The sequence below is a fragment of the Phyllobates terribilis genome, unplaced genomic scaffold, assembly GCF_046119375.1.
Source record: "Phyllobates terribilis strain yellow unplaced genomic scaffold, ASM4611937v1 Scaffold_4__5_contigs__length_816908805, whole genome shotgun sequence".
Taxonomy (NCBI): domain Eukaryota; kingdom Metazoa; phylum Chordata; class Amphibia; order Anura; family Dendrobatidae; genus Phyllobates; species Phyllobates terribilis.
Window position 1 is genome coordinate 748,838,288 of NW_027362764.1, and position 16,562 is coordinate 748,854,849.

At 40.4% G+C, this 16,562-nt stretch overlaps 1 protein-coding gene across 2 annotated transcripts in view; it reads left to right on the top strand.

The window, feature by feature from the left end:
• ZHX1 (zinc fingers and homeoboxes 1) overlaps nt 1–10,831 on the top strand; it is a 39,051-nt gene extending 28,220 nt beyond the window's left edge. For both annotated transcript variants that reach the window (XM_073679853.1, XM_073679854.1), the window contains exon 3: nt 9,867–10,831. The gene's annotated coding sequence lies outside the window, so the exon portion shown is untranslated. The remainder of the gene's footprint in view (nt 1–9,866) is intronic.
• Nucleotides 10,832–16,562: the final 5,731 nt, after the last annotated feature.

Below are 16,562 nucleotides of genomic sequence, written 5' to 3' on the forward strand. Positions count from 1 at the left end.
CTATATACTGTTCCCATAAATATTATTAACAATAAAAGTACACATTTGGTATGGCCGCGTCCCGAAGGAACTGACCTATAAAACTGTCCCACTAGTTAACCCCTTTAGTGAACACGGTAAAAAAAATAAAGTGCTCATTACTTTCGTTTGCATCGGGTGCTCGAGTCTCCGCCCCATATGTTTCGCGACTGTTTTACATCCAAAAAAACCTCTCAGGGATTGCCTGCCACACACGAGCGATTCCCGCATGTTTTTGGAATCTAGCATCCACGATACATGGTGCATACTCGAGTACCCGCTGCGAACTCAAATAGCGAGCACTTACGATCAAGACTAATGACAACTTATCCAGTATGATGACCTAATCTTATCAGTCGTACCTCTGGGTTCAAAATGTTCACTATACCCCTTTATAAAATCCTTGAGAGGTCTAGTTTCCAAAATGGTGTCACTTGTGGGGGTTTCCACGGTTTAGGCACACAGGGGCTCTCCAAACGCGACATGGCGTCCGCTAATTATTCAAGCAAATTTTACAATCAAAAAGTCAAATGGCGCTTCTTCCCTTCCGAGCCCTGCCGTGCGCCCAAACAGTGGTTTTCCCTCACATATGGGGTATCTGCGTGCTCAGGAGACCTTGCACAACAAATTTTTGGGTCACTTTTTTCCTGATACCCTTGTTTGTTTTTTTTTCTTCCACATTCCAAAAATTCCTGCGAAGCACCTGAAGGGTTAATAAACTTCTTGAATGTGGTTCTGAGCACCTTGAGGGGTGCTGTTTTTAGAATTGTGTTACTTTGGGGTATTTTCTGTCATAAAGCCCCTCAAAGTCACTTCAAATGTGATGTGGTCCCTAAAAAAATGGTTTTGTAAATTTTGTTGGAAAAATGAGAAATCGCTGGTCAACTTTTAACCCTTATAACTTCCTAACAAGAAAAATTTTGGTTGCAAAATTGTGCTGATGTGAAGTAGACATGTGGGAAATGTTATTTATTAACTATTTTATGTGACATCTCTCTCTGATTTAGGCTGTGTGCCCACGTAGCATTTTTCAAGCGTTTTTGATGCGGAATTTCCGCAGCGTAAACGCTTGAAAAACGCTTGGTAACACGCACCCCATGGCCCCCAATGGGATTCCGCAAGTTCTATGCACATGCTGCGGATTTTTCCGCAGCGTTTATGCTGCGTTCAAAAATCCGCAGCATGTCATTTAATTTTGCGTTTCCGCAAGCGGAATTGCCTTTGTCCAATGCATAAAAAACGCAAGGCAATTCCGCATGTGGAAAACGCGTGATAAACGCGCGAAAAATGCGCGATAAACGCGTGCGGAATTCCGCATGCGTTTTTCCGGGAGAGGACTTGCATTTATGCAGCAGAAATTTTCTGCTTCATAAATGCAACGTGGGCACATAGCCTTAAGGGCATGAAAATTAAAATTTTGAAAATTGCGAAATTCTCACCAAATTTCCGATTTTTTTCACAAATAAACGCAAATCATATCGAATATATTTTACCACTATCATGAAGTACAATATGTCACAAAAAAAAACAATCTCAGAATCAATGGGATCTGTTGAAGCGTTCCAGAGTTATTACCTCATAAAGGGACAGAATTGTAAAAATTGGCCTGTTCATTAACATGCAAACCACCTTGAGGCTATGTGCCGACGATGCAGAAATGAAGCAGAAAATTTCTGCATCTCTGGCAGAAAAAAACGCATGCTTATTGTACATGCGTTTTTCCTGTGGAATACATGCGGATTCACATGCGTTTCCGCATGCGGATTGACAAGCGCTTTCCAGGCAATTTTAGCATCACTTGGAAAGTGCTTGACAACTAGGTCACACTATATAAATCCATGCAACCGGCATGGATTTATATAGTGTGACCGTAAAAGAATGTTTAAAAATAAAAAAAATAAAGCTATACTTACCCTCCGATGGCCCGGCGTGTGCTGCCGCGTTCGTCCTGGCTTGTTCCTGGCTGCCGGGATATCGCGAGAAACTGCGCTGAAGGGCCTGCGGTCACATGACTGTGACGTCACCTCAGGTCCTTCAGTCTTGCACGCAAGCAGAGAGAAGGAGACCGGGGGCCGTCGGAAGGTGAATATATCTTTATTTTTTATTTTATTCTTGTTTTTACAGCTTTTTAATGGTACCTGGGTGTGGAGGAGAGTCTCATCTTCTCCACACTCGGGTACCATCCGCACATTAGAACGCGCCAATAACGCAAGTACAGATGCAGTCTTGCGGTATTGGCGCGTTCTAATGCAAGTCAATGGTGGCGAAAACTCTGCGTTTCCGCAAAATTAATGGACATGCTGCGGATTTTTGAGCGCAGCATAAACGCTGCGGAAAAATCCGCATCATGGGCACAGCACATGCGGATTATCATTGGGGAACATTGCTGCCCTTCTACCATGCGTTTTTAATGCGTTTCCGCAGCTGCAAATACGCTGCGGAAACGCATTAAAAACGCATCGTGTGCACACAGCCTCAGGGTAAAGGAGTTAAAGCAGTGTGGAAGGAATAAATGAAAATTTAAATTTTTCCCACAAAAATGTTGCTTTAGCCCCAAATTTTTCATTTTCAAAAGAGTAACGGGAGAAAATGAAATAAAATTTGTTGTGTAATTTCTCCTGTGTATGCCGATACCCCATATGTGGTGGAAAGCTACTGTTTGGGCGCATTACAAGGCTCCTAAGGGAAGGAGCACTATTTCAGTTTTGGAACGTCAAAGTTTTGGAACACCATGTCGCATTTACAGTGCCCCTGATGTGCCTTAAACGGTGGAAACACCCCATAAGTGACCCCACTTTAGAAACCACCCCCCCTCAAGGAACTTATCTAGAGGTGAGGTGAGCACCTTGAACCCACAGGTGCTTCACAGAATTTTATAACGTTGAGCCGTGAAAATGAAAAAATATATATTTTTTTTTTCTCAAAAATGTTGTTTTAGCCCCAAATTTTTCCTTTTCGCAAGGGTAACAGGAGGAAATGGACCATACAATTTGCTGTGCAATTTCTCCTGAGTACGCCGATACCCCATGTGTGGTGGAAACTACTGTTTGGGCGCATGGCCGGGGTTGGACGGGAAGGAGCGAATAATTGAATTCTGGAATAGATTTCGGTTGCCATGTCACATTTGAAGAATCCCTGACATACCAAAACGGCAGAACCCCCCACAAGTGACCTCATTGTGGAAACTACACCTTGCAACGAATTCATTTATAGGTGTAGTGAGCACTTTTTAACCCTCGGGCGATTCACAGAATTGTATAACATTGGGCTAAGTAAATGGAAAATTACCATTTTTTCCACTGTAATGTTGCTTTAACCCCAAGTTTTTAATTTTAAAAGGGATAATAGGAGAAAATGAACCTTACAATTTGTTACGCAATTTCTACAGAGTGCGACAATACCCCATATATGGTCGAAACCTACTTTTGAGGCACAGTGCAAAGCTCAGAAGGGAAGAAGCGCCATATTGGAGTTCCGATTTTGCTGGGATGGTTTGAGGGTGCCATGTCACATTGGCAGAACCCCTGAGGTGCCAGAACAGCAGAAATCCCCACAAGTGACCCCATTTTACAAACCTCTCAATGAATTGATCTTGGGGTGTAGTGATCATATTGACACTGTATGCGCCCCACAGAATTTTATATCATTGGGCGGTGATGAAAGAATAACAACATTTTTACCACTAAAATGTTGTTTTAGTCCCAAGTTTTTCATTTTTAAAAGAGCTAATAGGAAAAAATGGACCTTTCAATTTGTTGTGCAATTTCTCCTGAGTGCGCCAATACCCTGCATGTAATCGGGAACTACTTTTCAGGCACAGTGCAAAACTCAAAAGGGAAGGAGCGCCATATTCTAGTGCAGATTTTACTGTTATGGTTTGCGGGTGCCATGACTCACTGGGAGAACCCCTGAGGTGCCAGAACAGCAGAACCCCCACCCCCTATAAGTGACCCTATTTTACAAACCACCTCTCAATGAATTCATCTAGGAGTGCAGTGATCATATTGATACCACAGGTATAAAATTTTATACCATTGGGCGGTGATGAAAAAAATTACATTTTTACCAAAAAATTTTTGTTTGGCCCCAGATTTTACATTTTAAGATGAGAAAATGAGTAAAAAGTGCACCAAAATTTGTCCCACAATTTCTGCTGATTTTAGCCAAACGGCGTGAATCAAGAGGGACGGAGCACTATGACTCTTGGAGAACAGATTATCGTACAATAGTTTGCAGACTCCTTATACAGAGCCCCTAATTGCCAGAAGAGCATTATCCCCCTAAAGTGACCCCGTTTTGGAAATTACGCCCCTATGGGAATTTATCTACAGGTGCAGTGACGATTTTGACTCCATGGTTGTTTTCCAGAAACAAGTGGTAGTGGATGTTGCCAATCTGCCATTGTATTGCCCGTACATTATGCCCAGCTCGTGCTTCCTAAGCGGGCTCTCATTTGATCACTTTTTATTGCATTTTTGTGGGAAGTAAAAGCAGATAATTTTGGTGTTTTCAAATTTTCTAAAAAAATTAAAAAAAATATTCTGTTTGCGGCGCTTGATTGATTGTGTTAATTTGAGATTTTCATAGATTGGACTTTTGCAGACGGATAATACCACTTTTTTTATTATTTCTTTTTAATTGGGGTGGGCGAGGAGGGTGATTTAAATTAATTTTTTTTTTTAACTTTTTTTTTTTTTTTTCCTGCTCCTTTTAGAGGACTTGAAGCTGCAATCATTCGATTGCTCATATTATATACTGTAATACCATAGTATTGTAGTATATAGTGAAAATCATGGTCTCCTATGAATTCCGGCCACAGACTGTTGTTCATAAGAGCACCGTAATGGAAAGCAGCATTGCTGAAGACCCCTGGCTTCCAAAGCCACACGTTGGCGCTCTCACATCGCGAGAGGTGCAATGAGCAGGTGGAATGGAATAAGATATTGATAGTGACATTTAAGAGGTTAACAGCATTTATATTGACGTGTTCATTAAAGTGTTATCTCTGAAAATATAAATTTATATAACCACTATTAAAAGCACCACAAAGAATAAAACAAGTGCCAAAATTGCTGTTTTTTGTTCACCACACCTCCCAAAAAAATGTAGCAAAAATACATTGAATATATATGTATGTATGTATGTGTGTGTGTGTATATATATATATATATATATATATCCCAAAGTGGCATCAATAAAAACAAAACAAGTCTTTACACTGCTCAATTGCTGAATAGTTATGGGTCTGAGAAAATGGCGACACAAACCAGATTTTATTTTTTTAAACTTTTTATGTTTTATTTTTTTACATTTTCACCACTAAAATAAAAACTTTACAAGTTTGGAATCGCCGTAATCGTACTGACCAGAAGAACAGTGTTGCCAGGTAATTTTTTTTACAACACATTGAACTCTGAAAAAACCAAACTCAAAATAGTGGCTTGTGGGATCATTTGTAAAAACCGTAAGGGGTTTCCACAATCATTGGTGAATGAAAAGTTCCAAAAGTGGCAGTCGGGCTGTAAGCAATGGAGAGCTCCTTGCCCTCAAGACTAGGGATAAAAAAGATATTTTTATCTTTAGCTCAATCTACACAGTTGCCACATGTGTCACTGTAGAAAGGATCTACTACTCCAAAGCAAAACCCTGGGTCAGTCATTGACTACAACAAATACATGGGGGGTGTGGACCTTGCAGACCAGGTTCTTCTACAGCCAAACCTGGTATCATGAAAATCATATACCTGGTATAAAAAGTTAGTCATTTACTTGTTTCAGGTGGCCAAATATAATTCTTTTGTGTAAAACAAAAAAGCAGGAAATTCAGATATTTTCCTTGATTATCAGGAAAAGGTAATTGAAAATCTTGTTTTTGCAAATGTTGGCCCCGCTTATCCATTAGAATCTGAAGTTGTCACTGAGTGACGTTTTATTGCACTCATTCCAGCAACAGAAACAAGGAAGAACCCCCAGACAAGATGTCGTGTATGTACCAAGAGAGGAATGAGGTGTGATACCCGCTATTATTGCCCATCATTAACTGCATGCTTTAAAATCTTCCACACACAACCACATTTTTAAACTGTATTAATGTATCCCATTTTGTCATTCAAGCATATGGTTTATTTAGTGAATGACACATTTAAGTATAGCTCGCTTAACAATTTCTGGGGTGGATGTCTCCAGAGACATGATCTGGGCACAATACAGGGTTGTCCAAAAGTAGGTGGACAGAAAGTGTAATAAGGTTATGAAGGGGGAGATTTATCAAACATGGTGTAAAGTGAAACTGGCTCAGTTGCCCTTAGCAACCAATCAAATTCCACTTTTCATTCCTCACAGAATCTGGAAAATGAAAGGTGGAATCTGATTGGTTGCTAAGGGCAACTGAGCCAGTTTCACAGATCTAGTTTTCACAGATAGATCTCCCCCAAATCTGTTGTCTTTTCAGATAATTCAGATAACACATAATGGCAAATAATTTAAATACAGATCAAAGAAAATGTATTTTAACAGAGTATTGGAAATCTCAAAATGCTGAAACCATTAGAGCAAATTGGGTTGAAACATTTGGTACTCAAGCCCCAAAGAGACAAACCATTTACCGCATTCATGACAAATTCAATGCCACTGGCTCAATCCTTATTGGTCCAAAAACTGGTCGACCCAAAACAGTCTGCACAGAAGATAATAAACAACTTGTTGCTGAAACATTTGTTCAGAGTCCAAAAAAGTCTCCAGAAGATCCTCTGTGGAATAGGGGATTTCACGAGTTTCTATCATGTGAATCCTGAAATCTATTGGGTGGAAAGCTTATCGTCCACGTCTAATTCATGGTTTATTGGAGGATGATCCAGACAGGCGGCTGCAATTTAGTGAGATTATGCTTAACAAAATTGAAGAAAATCCAGTAATTTTAGATAACATTATGTGGAGTGATGAAGCTTCTTTCAAATTCTCCGGCCATATTAACAGACATTAATTGTATTTACTGGTATAATGAGAACATGCATTTAACATTAGAGCAACAACTAAATGAGCCTGGTGTCAATGTTTGGCGTGGTATTTCAAGTTTTGGTGTTTTAGGACCAATATTTTTTGATGAAACAGTCACAGGAGATAAGTATCTCGAAATTCTAATGAATCAAATTGTTCCCCCGTTACAGCAATAGCCTAATTCACATGACCTTTATTTCCAACAAGATGGGGCCCCTCCACATTATTCAAGAGTGGTCCGCGAGTATCTGGATGAAACATTTCCTAATAAATGGATTGGCCGAAGAGGCCCACTTGCTTTGCCGGCTTGTTCACCAGACTTGACCCCAATGGATTTTTTCTTTTGGGGAGTACTCAAGGACAAAGTTTATAGTCAAAAACCAAAAAGTGTCAGTGATTGGAAAAATTACATAAGAGATGCATTTCAAGAAATTAATACCCAAAGAGACTTGTGCAAAAAAGTTTATCGAAGCGTAAGAGGCGACTTCAAAGCTGTGCAAAATGTAATGGAAAACAGTTTGAGCACCTGGGTTGATAAAATGTAAGGGCTTTTGTATTATTGTTCAGAATAAAATTTAATTGTCAATGTTATGCTTGTGTTAGTAAATATAATTTTATATATAAATCAAAATAAATATTATTTTCTGGCCACCTACTTTTGGACCACCCTGTATATTTGGCACTGCAAGGACATGCTTGCATTTTTGCTTTAAAACATTCATTGCATACTTTTTTCTGAAAATCATCCATGGAGTGAAAATCATCTACACCCATAGATGAATTCCCAGAGGGGCATCCTTTCCAAAATGGGGTCACTAAAGGGGGGATTCTGCTATTCTGGCACTTATTGGCTCTGCAAATGGAGTCCACAAAGTATTCTAGGAAAATCTGTGCTCAAATAGTCAAATAGCACTCGTCCCTTCCTCAGTCCTGTCGTGTTGCCAAACAGTACTGCACAGCCACATATGGTGGACTGCAGAAATTGTGGGACAAATTAAGGGGCCACTTTTACATATTTTCCCATGTAAAAATGTAAAATCTAGGGCTAAAAACATTTTGATGGTAAATTTTCTTTCTTCATAGCTCAACAGTATAAAATACTATGAAAGAGCTGTGGTGTCAGTATACTCATTACACCACTAGAGGAATTCATTCCGGGGAGTAGGATGTAAAATGGGGTCACTTTTGGAGGTGTTCTGCTGTTCTGGCACCTCAGGGGCTCTGCTAATGTGACATAGCACCCACAAACCATGCCAGCAAAATCTGCTCTCCAATGTGGCGCTTCTTCCCTTCTAAGCTTTGCACTGTGGATGGCTGAAATGTAGTTTCTGACCACATATGGGCTATTGGTGTACTCAGGAGAAATTGCGCAAATATTTTGGGGTCTATTTTCTCCATTTACCCTTGAGAGATGAGAAATTTTTACAACTTTTCCGTGAAAAAAAAAAATACATTTAGTTTTCATGACCTAATATTTTAAAATTCTGTGAGGCACATGTGGTATCAAGATGGTCATCACGCCAGCCGATGAATTCCTTCCTCAGGGGGTGTCGTTTCCAAAATGGGACAAATGGCAGAAAACTTGGCAATCAAATGAATATGCATTTTTATAAATGTAATGGCAGAAATGTTCTTAGTTACGTAATCCTATTCGGAAATATCCAAATATTGAAACTGTGCAAATAAAAGGCAGGTGGTTTCAATATTTACTGCAGGGGCTTTGCACATAGAATAAATACACAACTGAGTCCGCTCACCATTCGGAGAATGGTCTCGCCCGGATCCGGTCAGAGAAGCCGCACTAACTCAGATGAGTAAAAAGGGAAGGATGATCCAGCGTATCAGGCTAGTATTTAAAAATAAAACATAGCTTTTATTGTGCCCATTAAAACATTGCTCCACACCAATTGTCAATATGGTGCACTACAAGGATCAGGACCTAAGGTGACCATGATTAAGACTTAAACGTCGAAACGTGTAGGTCCTAATCCTTGTAGTGTACCATATGGACAATTGGTGTGGAGCAATATTTTAATGGGCACAATAAAAGCTATGTTTTACTTTAAGAAACTAGTCTGATACGCTGGATCATCCTTCCCTTTTTCCTCATTTGCACATAGAATGTTAAATTGGAGGGGACCTCCAGGATCATCGTGTCCAACCCCCTGCTCAATGCAGGATTCACTAAACCATCTCAGACAGAAGTCTGCCCAGCCTCTGTTGAAGACTTCCATTGAAGGAGAACTCGCTATGTCTCGTGGTCGCCTGTTCCACTCATTGATCACCCTCACTGTCAAAAATGTTTTTCTAATATCTAATCTGTATCTTCTCCCTTTCAGTTTCATCCCATTGCTTCTCGTGTTTCCATTTGCAAATGAGAATAAGGATGATCCCTCTACACTGTGACAGCCCTTCAGATATTTGTAGCTATTAAGTTTCCTCTCAGTCTTCTTTTTTGTAAGCTAAACATTCCCCGCTCCTCTAACCGTTCCTCATAGGACATACTCACCATCCTGGTCGCTCTTCTCTGAACTTGATACAGTTTTTCGATGTCTTTTTTTTTAAATGTGGTGCCCAGAACCGGACACAGTATTCCAGATGGAGCTTTACCAAGGAGGAGTAGCATAGACTTGAGGTTTAGCCGATGACTATTTAGGGGTTCATTTTTAATTAATATAAATAAAACTTAGGTTTTAATAAAAGGGTTTTTCTTTTTTGTTAATTTTTCTGCCATTTTGGCTTTTAGGTTTTGATTGTGCTCGTCAGAATCGTGGATCTTGGCAGTGAAGGGTGTTAGGATATGTTTCTGTACGTACACACCTGTGCTTATTATTGCTTCTCTCGCTCTTTCAGGAAGGAAAGCGACGTCAGCCGGGAAGACAGCTTTGTCCAGTTTACTGTGAAGTGCATGGAGATCCTCTCTTGGAAACCACAGTGCGGAGTGGAGCGGCAACGGCAATCTCTGCTGCCGTGGAGTAGTCGATCTGCATGCTGTGCCAAAGTAGTAGCCACACTGCAGACAGAGGACTTTACTGTAAATACAGAATTAATAATGTGGGCAGCACATAACTTGTACAATTGAGAAGATTTTAATACATTTTTACTGACTTGTATTTTTTGTTTTTTTTTTCCTCGCTTTTCTTTTTCTTGTATTTTTTTTCCTTTGTATGAGAGGTCTGAAATGGCAGACGACACAGTGACCACTAGTTTTTATTGTTTTTTTTTTTTTCTTACTTTTTGCTACATTTGTTTAACATTACTATGTGCTAATTAAACAGTTGGTTACCTATTTTTTTCCCATTTTTATATGTTAAAAAAAAAAGCTTTTAGCTTTGAGTGACCAAACGTTATTTTTTGTGGTTGCCTAAGGAGAGAGTTACCCCGCATTAAATGGCATCTGTTGATTTGTTCTCTGTGATTTTTGTATTTTGCAGTTTCTTCTCTTCAGATATCATCGTTAATACTATACAGTCTATAAACAAGTAGTACAGATACGACTAAAAGGTTTTTTTTAATTTTGTTTTCAGGTGAGAAACTTTTGTTATTCTCCTTTTTGTATTTTATTGCTGTTTTGTGGGATTGCCAAGTGTCATTGTTTTTTTTTTTGCAGGAAAACAATGGTTTTTGTTTCTTCATTTTTTCTAAAAAATGGCTCTGTAAATCGGCGTGGCAAAAGAAAAAAAAAAAAAATTTTAGACTCGCACCTGCCAATAAACGGTGTCTTATACGTATGTATGTTAAGCTTTGTACTTATTATCTGACGAATTGCACAACTTTTAGGTCATTTGTTAATTCTGCTTTTTTTTTTTTTTTTTTTTTTCCATAAAGCACATATTGAATTTTCCAAATGTAATTAGTCTCTTGCACTTCAGATATGTGTTTTTTTTTAAATGTATTTACAAGATCATAACACAAGATAAATCTGAAAATTGTGTTTTTTTATTTGTTTTTCTGCATAATTTCCTTCGCTACAAGAAGACTAGTCACCTGAGGTATCTTATGACTTTCTTATACTCTGTGATGTCAGTGTCTGTTGTATTCAAGAACATGACAGCATTAGAGTTGAGCAACAAGATTCAACCTGTCCTGGTCCGGCATCCAGTCCGATCCTTCATGGCAGCCGGCATCCTGGTGTCAACTGGGCCCCGTGACACCACATGAGACTTCGTCAGAAGGCCTCTCGTGCCCCCCAGGACGGAGACACAGAAGTGCAGACTGCCTTATCCAGCTGGCCTCCGGACCATGGCAGTGCAAATCCTTTTGCTCCCCTCTAGTCGACAGCGATCAGACAGTGGAGGATGTGATCCCTGGAGAGTTAAAAAAAAAAAAAAAAAGAAAAAAAAGTGTATATATATATTTTACAAAAATAAAGTGCCTTTGCTAAAATAGATTTTTAGCAGGAAGCTGCTCCAAATATACATGCAGATTTTACAGCTGTTATCAGAAGCACAGTTGTACTGTAAATTTATTAAAAAATTGCTGCACTTAAATGCACCAGAAAAAAAATATTCTTACTGCTTTTTTTTTCTGTTTGAACATTATCACTTTTAGCACCAATATTATGCATTGATTCTTATTATGCTTGTCTAAGCTCCAAATTCTTTGCTAAGAGTTAAATAGTTAAAACTCTGGCTGCCTTCAGCTGCCACTAGAGGGAGCTCTCTGCATGTAGGGGTTATTTAGATCTATGTATGAAGTAGGCGCCATCCAGTGACAGTTTTAGAGTGTGTTCATACTTGGTGGATTTTTTTTTTCATCTGGATTTGCAGGTGGAAAATTTTCAGTGTATTACAGTTTCGGCACAATGGAAGAAATAAATTACCAAATCCCATCCACTTTCTACAAAAAAACAAAATAGAAAATTGACCTGCGGTGTGGATTTTAAATCCTTAGCTTGTCCCAATATGCTGTGGATCTTCATAGTACAAAATATGAGACAAATCTGCATGTAATAGAGAGGAATGTTTAACCTCACTGGGTTTTCAAAAGTTGCATCAAGTGGGCAGTGTTTTTACAAACATTCCTGAAAATTTCTTACAAAAAAATGCAGTGAAGTCCTCATTCAGACCTCTTTTTTTTTTTATTATTATTATTATTATTATTATTATTATTTGGAGAGGCAGAAGTTAGATTCTACAGAAAAAAAGGTTTAGTTACTCTCTCTCTGAGATTTTGTAAAATAATTCATTAACCGATTTGGCTTTCTTATGAGTGAAATGCCATGCTGGTACGGAAGATTTATGGCTGGATTTCGTCTTCCCTTGCTGCATTAGGACATCCGTCCTCTCTCCAGACCTGTGATCAGCGTATAGATGGACTCATGGTCGCGCTCCTCTCCTGCACCAGCAGAGCTGGAACCAGTGACCCCTCTGTCTGGACTTTGTGCTCTTCCCTCTTGGCCGCCTTTAGAAATGCAGTGATGCAGAACAGGTCTCCCTGTTATCCTAGCTGATGCTCCTCTCCTAAAGTGACCATTTGATTTTTTGCTGTCTCAACTTGTTTTCTTCAGCATAAAGTATTTATGGGCTTACACTTTACAGCCATGCTGCCGTTTTTGCATCAGTCGTTTTACAAAATCGCGGCAAAACTTTTGTGTTTCTACTGAATTCATGGCACAAAAAAAGGATAACGAGACAACAAATCAGGCAGTGAAGTGTCTTACAAAAACCTCTTCATTAAAAAAAAAAAAAAGTTTTTGACTCTTTTTCTCTAGCTGCCTAGGTACGGTTTCATTCATCTCTGGGGCGCTTGTCTGTTTTTACAAATCTGTGCGATATCTCCTATTCTCATATGCAAAAAAGTAAATAAATAGAAAGAAGCAGCATCTCCTATCCATTAAAGTCATATCTATCTATCTATCTATAGATCGATCTATGCAGTGCACTGTGAAAGTATTTGGCCCCGTTTGAACTTTTCTACCTTTTGCCACATTTCTGGCTTCAAACATAAAGATAATAAAATTCTAATTTTTTTGGGAAGAATCCACAACAAGTGGGACACAATCGTGAAGTGTAACGAAATTTATTGGGTATTTTAAACTTTTTTAACAAATTCAAAGCTGAAAAGTGGGGCGTGCAATATTATTCGGCCCCTTTACTTTCAGTGCAGAAGTTCAGTGCGGATCTCTGAATGATCCAATGTTGTCCTAAATGACTGGTAATGATAAATAGAATCCACCTGTGTGTAATCAAGTCTCTGTATAAATGCACCTGCTCTGTGATAGTCTCAGGGTTCTGTTTCAAGTGCAGAGAGCATCATGAAGACCAAGGAACACACCAGGCAGGTCCGAGATACTGTTGTGGCGAAGTTTAAAGCTGGATTTGGATACAAAAAGATTTCCCAAGTTTTAAACATCTCAAGGAGAACTGTGCAAGCGATCATATTGAAATGGAAGGAGTATCAGACCACTGCAAATCTACCAAGACCCGGCCGTCCCTCTAAACTTTCATCTCGAACAAGGAGAAGACTGATCAGAGATGCAGCCAAAAGGCCCATGAGTACTCTGGATGAACTGCAGAGATCTACAGCTGAGGTGGGAGAGTCTGTCCATAGGACAACAATCAGTCGTACACTGCACAAATCTGGCCTTTATGGAAGAGTGGCAAGACGAAAGCCATTTCTCAAACGTATCCATAAAGTCTTGTTTGAAGTTTGCCACAAGCCACCTGGGAGACACACCAAACGTGGAATAAGGTGCTCTGGTCAGATGAAACCAAAATCGAACTTTTTGGCCACAATGCAAAACGATATGTTTGACGTAAAAGCCACACAGCTTCTCACCCTCAAAACACCATCCCCCTGTCAAACATGGTGGTGGCAGCATCATGGTTTGGGCCTGTTTTCTTCAGCAGGCACAGGGAAGATGGTTAAAATTGATGGGAAGATGGACGGAGCCAAATACGGGACCATTCTGGAAGAAAACCTGTTGGAGTCTGCAAAAGACCTGAGACTGGGACGGAGATTTATCTTACAAGAAGACAATGATCCCAAACATAAAGCAAAATCTACAATGTAATGGTTCAAAAATAAACGTATCCAGGTGTTAGAATGGCCAAGTCAAAGTCCAGACCTGAATCCAATCGAGAATCTGTAGAAAGCGCTGAAAACTGCTGTTCACAAACGCTCTCCATCCAACCTCAATGAGCTCAAGCTGTTTTGCAAGGAAGAATGGCCAAGAATTTCAGCCTCTCGATGTGCAAAACTGATAAAGACATACCCCAAGCGACTTACAGCTGTAATCGCAGAAAAAGGTGGCGCTATAAAGTATTAACTCAAGGGGGCCGAATAATATTGCACGCCCCACTTTTCATTTTTTATTTTTTTTAAAAAAGTTTAAAATATCCAAGAAATTTCGTTCCACTTCACGATTGTGTCCCACTTGTTGATTCTTCCCCCAAAAAATAGAATTTTATATCGTTATGTTTGAAGCCAGAAATGTGGCAAAAGATAGAAAAGTTCAAGGGGGCCAAATACCTTCACAATGCACTGTATGTGTGTGTGTATATATATATATATATATATATATATATATATTCCACCCCCCAAAAAAGGAGACATGTCAGAGTTTGATTTGATTTACGTATCTAACTTTCCTTTGCAAGTAAACGAGGTTGTAAAATAAAATAATTATATATATATATATTTTATTTATTTTTTTCTATATATATATATATATATATATATATATATATATATATAATATATATAAAATCTAATTATTTTTCTTTTTTACAACCTCTTTTACTTGAAAGGGTTAGTTATATACATATGTATGTGTGTGTGTATATATACACTGCTCAAAAAAATAAAGGGAACACTTAAACAACAGAATATAACTCCAAGTAAATGAAACTTCTGTGAAATCAAACTGTCCACTTAGGAAGCAACACTGATTGACAATCAATTTCACATGCTGTTGTGCAAATGGAATAGACAATAGATGGAAATTATTTGCAATTATCAAGACACCCTCAATAAAGGAGTGGTTCTGCAGGTGGGGACGACAGACCACATCTCAGTACCAATGCTTTTCTGGCTGATGTTTTGGTCACTTTTGAATGTTGGTTGTGCTTTCACACTCGTGGTAGCATGAGACGGACTCTACAACCCACAGAAGTTGCTCAGGTAGTGCAGCTCATCCAGGATGGCACATCAATGCGAGCTGTGGCAAGAAGGTTTGCTGTATCTGTCAGCGTAGTGTCCAGAGGCTGGAGGCGCTACCAGGAGACAGGCCATTACACCAGGAGACGTAGAGGGGGCCGTAGGAGGGCAACAACCCAGCAGCAGGACCGCTACCTCTGCCTTTGTGCAAGGAGGAACAGGGGGAGCACTGCCAGAGCCCTGCAAAATGACCTCCAGCAGGCCACAAATGTGCATGTGTCTGCACAAACGGTTAGAAACCGATTCCATGAGGGTGGTATGAGGGCCCGACGTCCACAGATGGGGGTTGTGCTCACAGCCCAACACCGTGCAGGATGCTTGGCATTTGCCACAGAACACCAGGATTGGCAAAGTCGCCATTGGTGCCCTGTGCTCTTCACAGATGAAAGCAGGTTCACACTGAGCACATGTGACAGAGTCTGGAGACGCCGTGGAGAGCGATCTGCTGCCTGCAACATCCTTCAGCATGACCGGTTTGGCAGTGGGTCAGTAATGGTGTGGGGTGGCATTTCTTTGGAGGGCCGCACAGTCCTCCATGTGCTCGCCAGAAGTAGCCTGACTGCCATTAGGTACCGAGATGAGATCCTCAGACCCCTTGTGAGACCATATGCTGGTGCGGTTGGCCCTGGGTTCCTCCTAATGCAGGACAATGCCAGACCTCATGTGGCTGAAGTGTGTCAGCAGTTCCTGCAAGATGAAGGCATCGAAGCTATGGACTGGCCCGCCCGTTCCCCAGACCTGAATCCAATTGAGCACATCTGGGACATCATGTCTCGCTCCATCCACCAACGTCACTCCACAGACTGTCCAGGAGTTGGCGGATGCTTTAGTCCAGGTCTGGGAGGAGTTGCCACAGGAGACCATCCGCAACCTCATCAGGAGCAAGCCCAGGCGTTGTAGGGAGGTCATACAGGCACGTGGAGGCCACACACAATACTCAGCCTCATCAGGAGCATGCCCAGGCGTTGTAGGGAGGTCATACAGGCACGTGGAGGCCACACACAATACTGAGCCTCATCAGGAGCATGCCCAGGCGTTGTAGGGAGGTCATACAGGCACGTGGAGGCCACACACAATACTCAGCCTCATCAGGAGCATGCCCAGGCGTTGTAGGGAGGTCATACAGGCACGTGGAGGCCACACACAATACTGAGCCTCATCAGGAGCATGCCCAGGCGTTGTAGGGAGGTCATACAGGCACATGGAGGCCACACACAATACTGAGCCTCATTTTCACTTGTTTTAAGGACATTACATCAAAGTTGGATCAGCCTGTAGTGTGTTTTTCCACTTTAATTTTGGGGGTGACTCCAAATCCAGGCCTCCATTGGTTAATACGTTTGACTTCCATTGATGATTTTTGTGTGATTTTGTTGTCCGCACATTCAA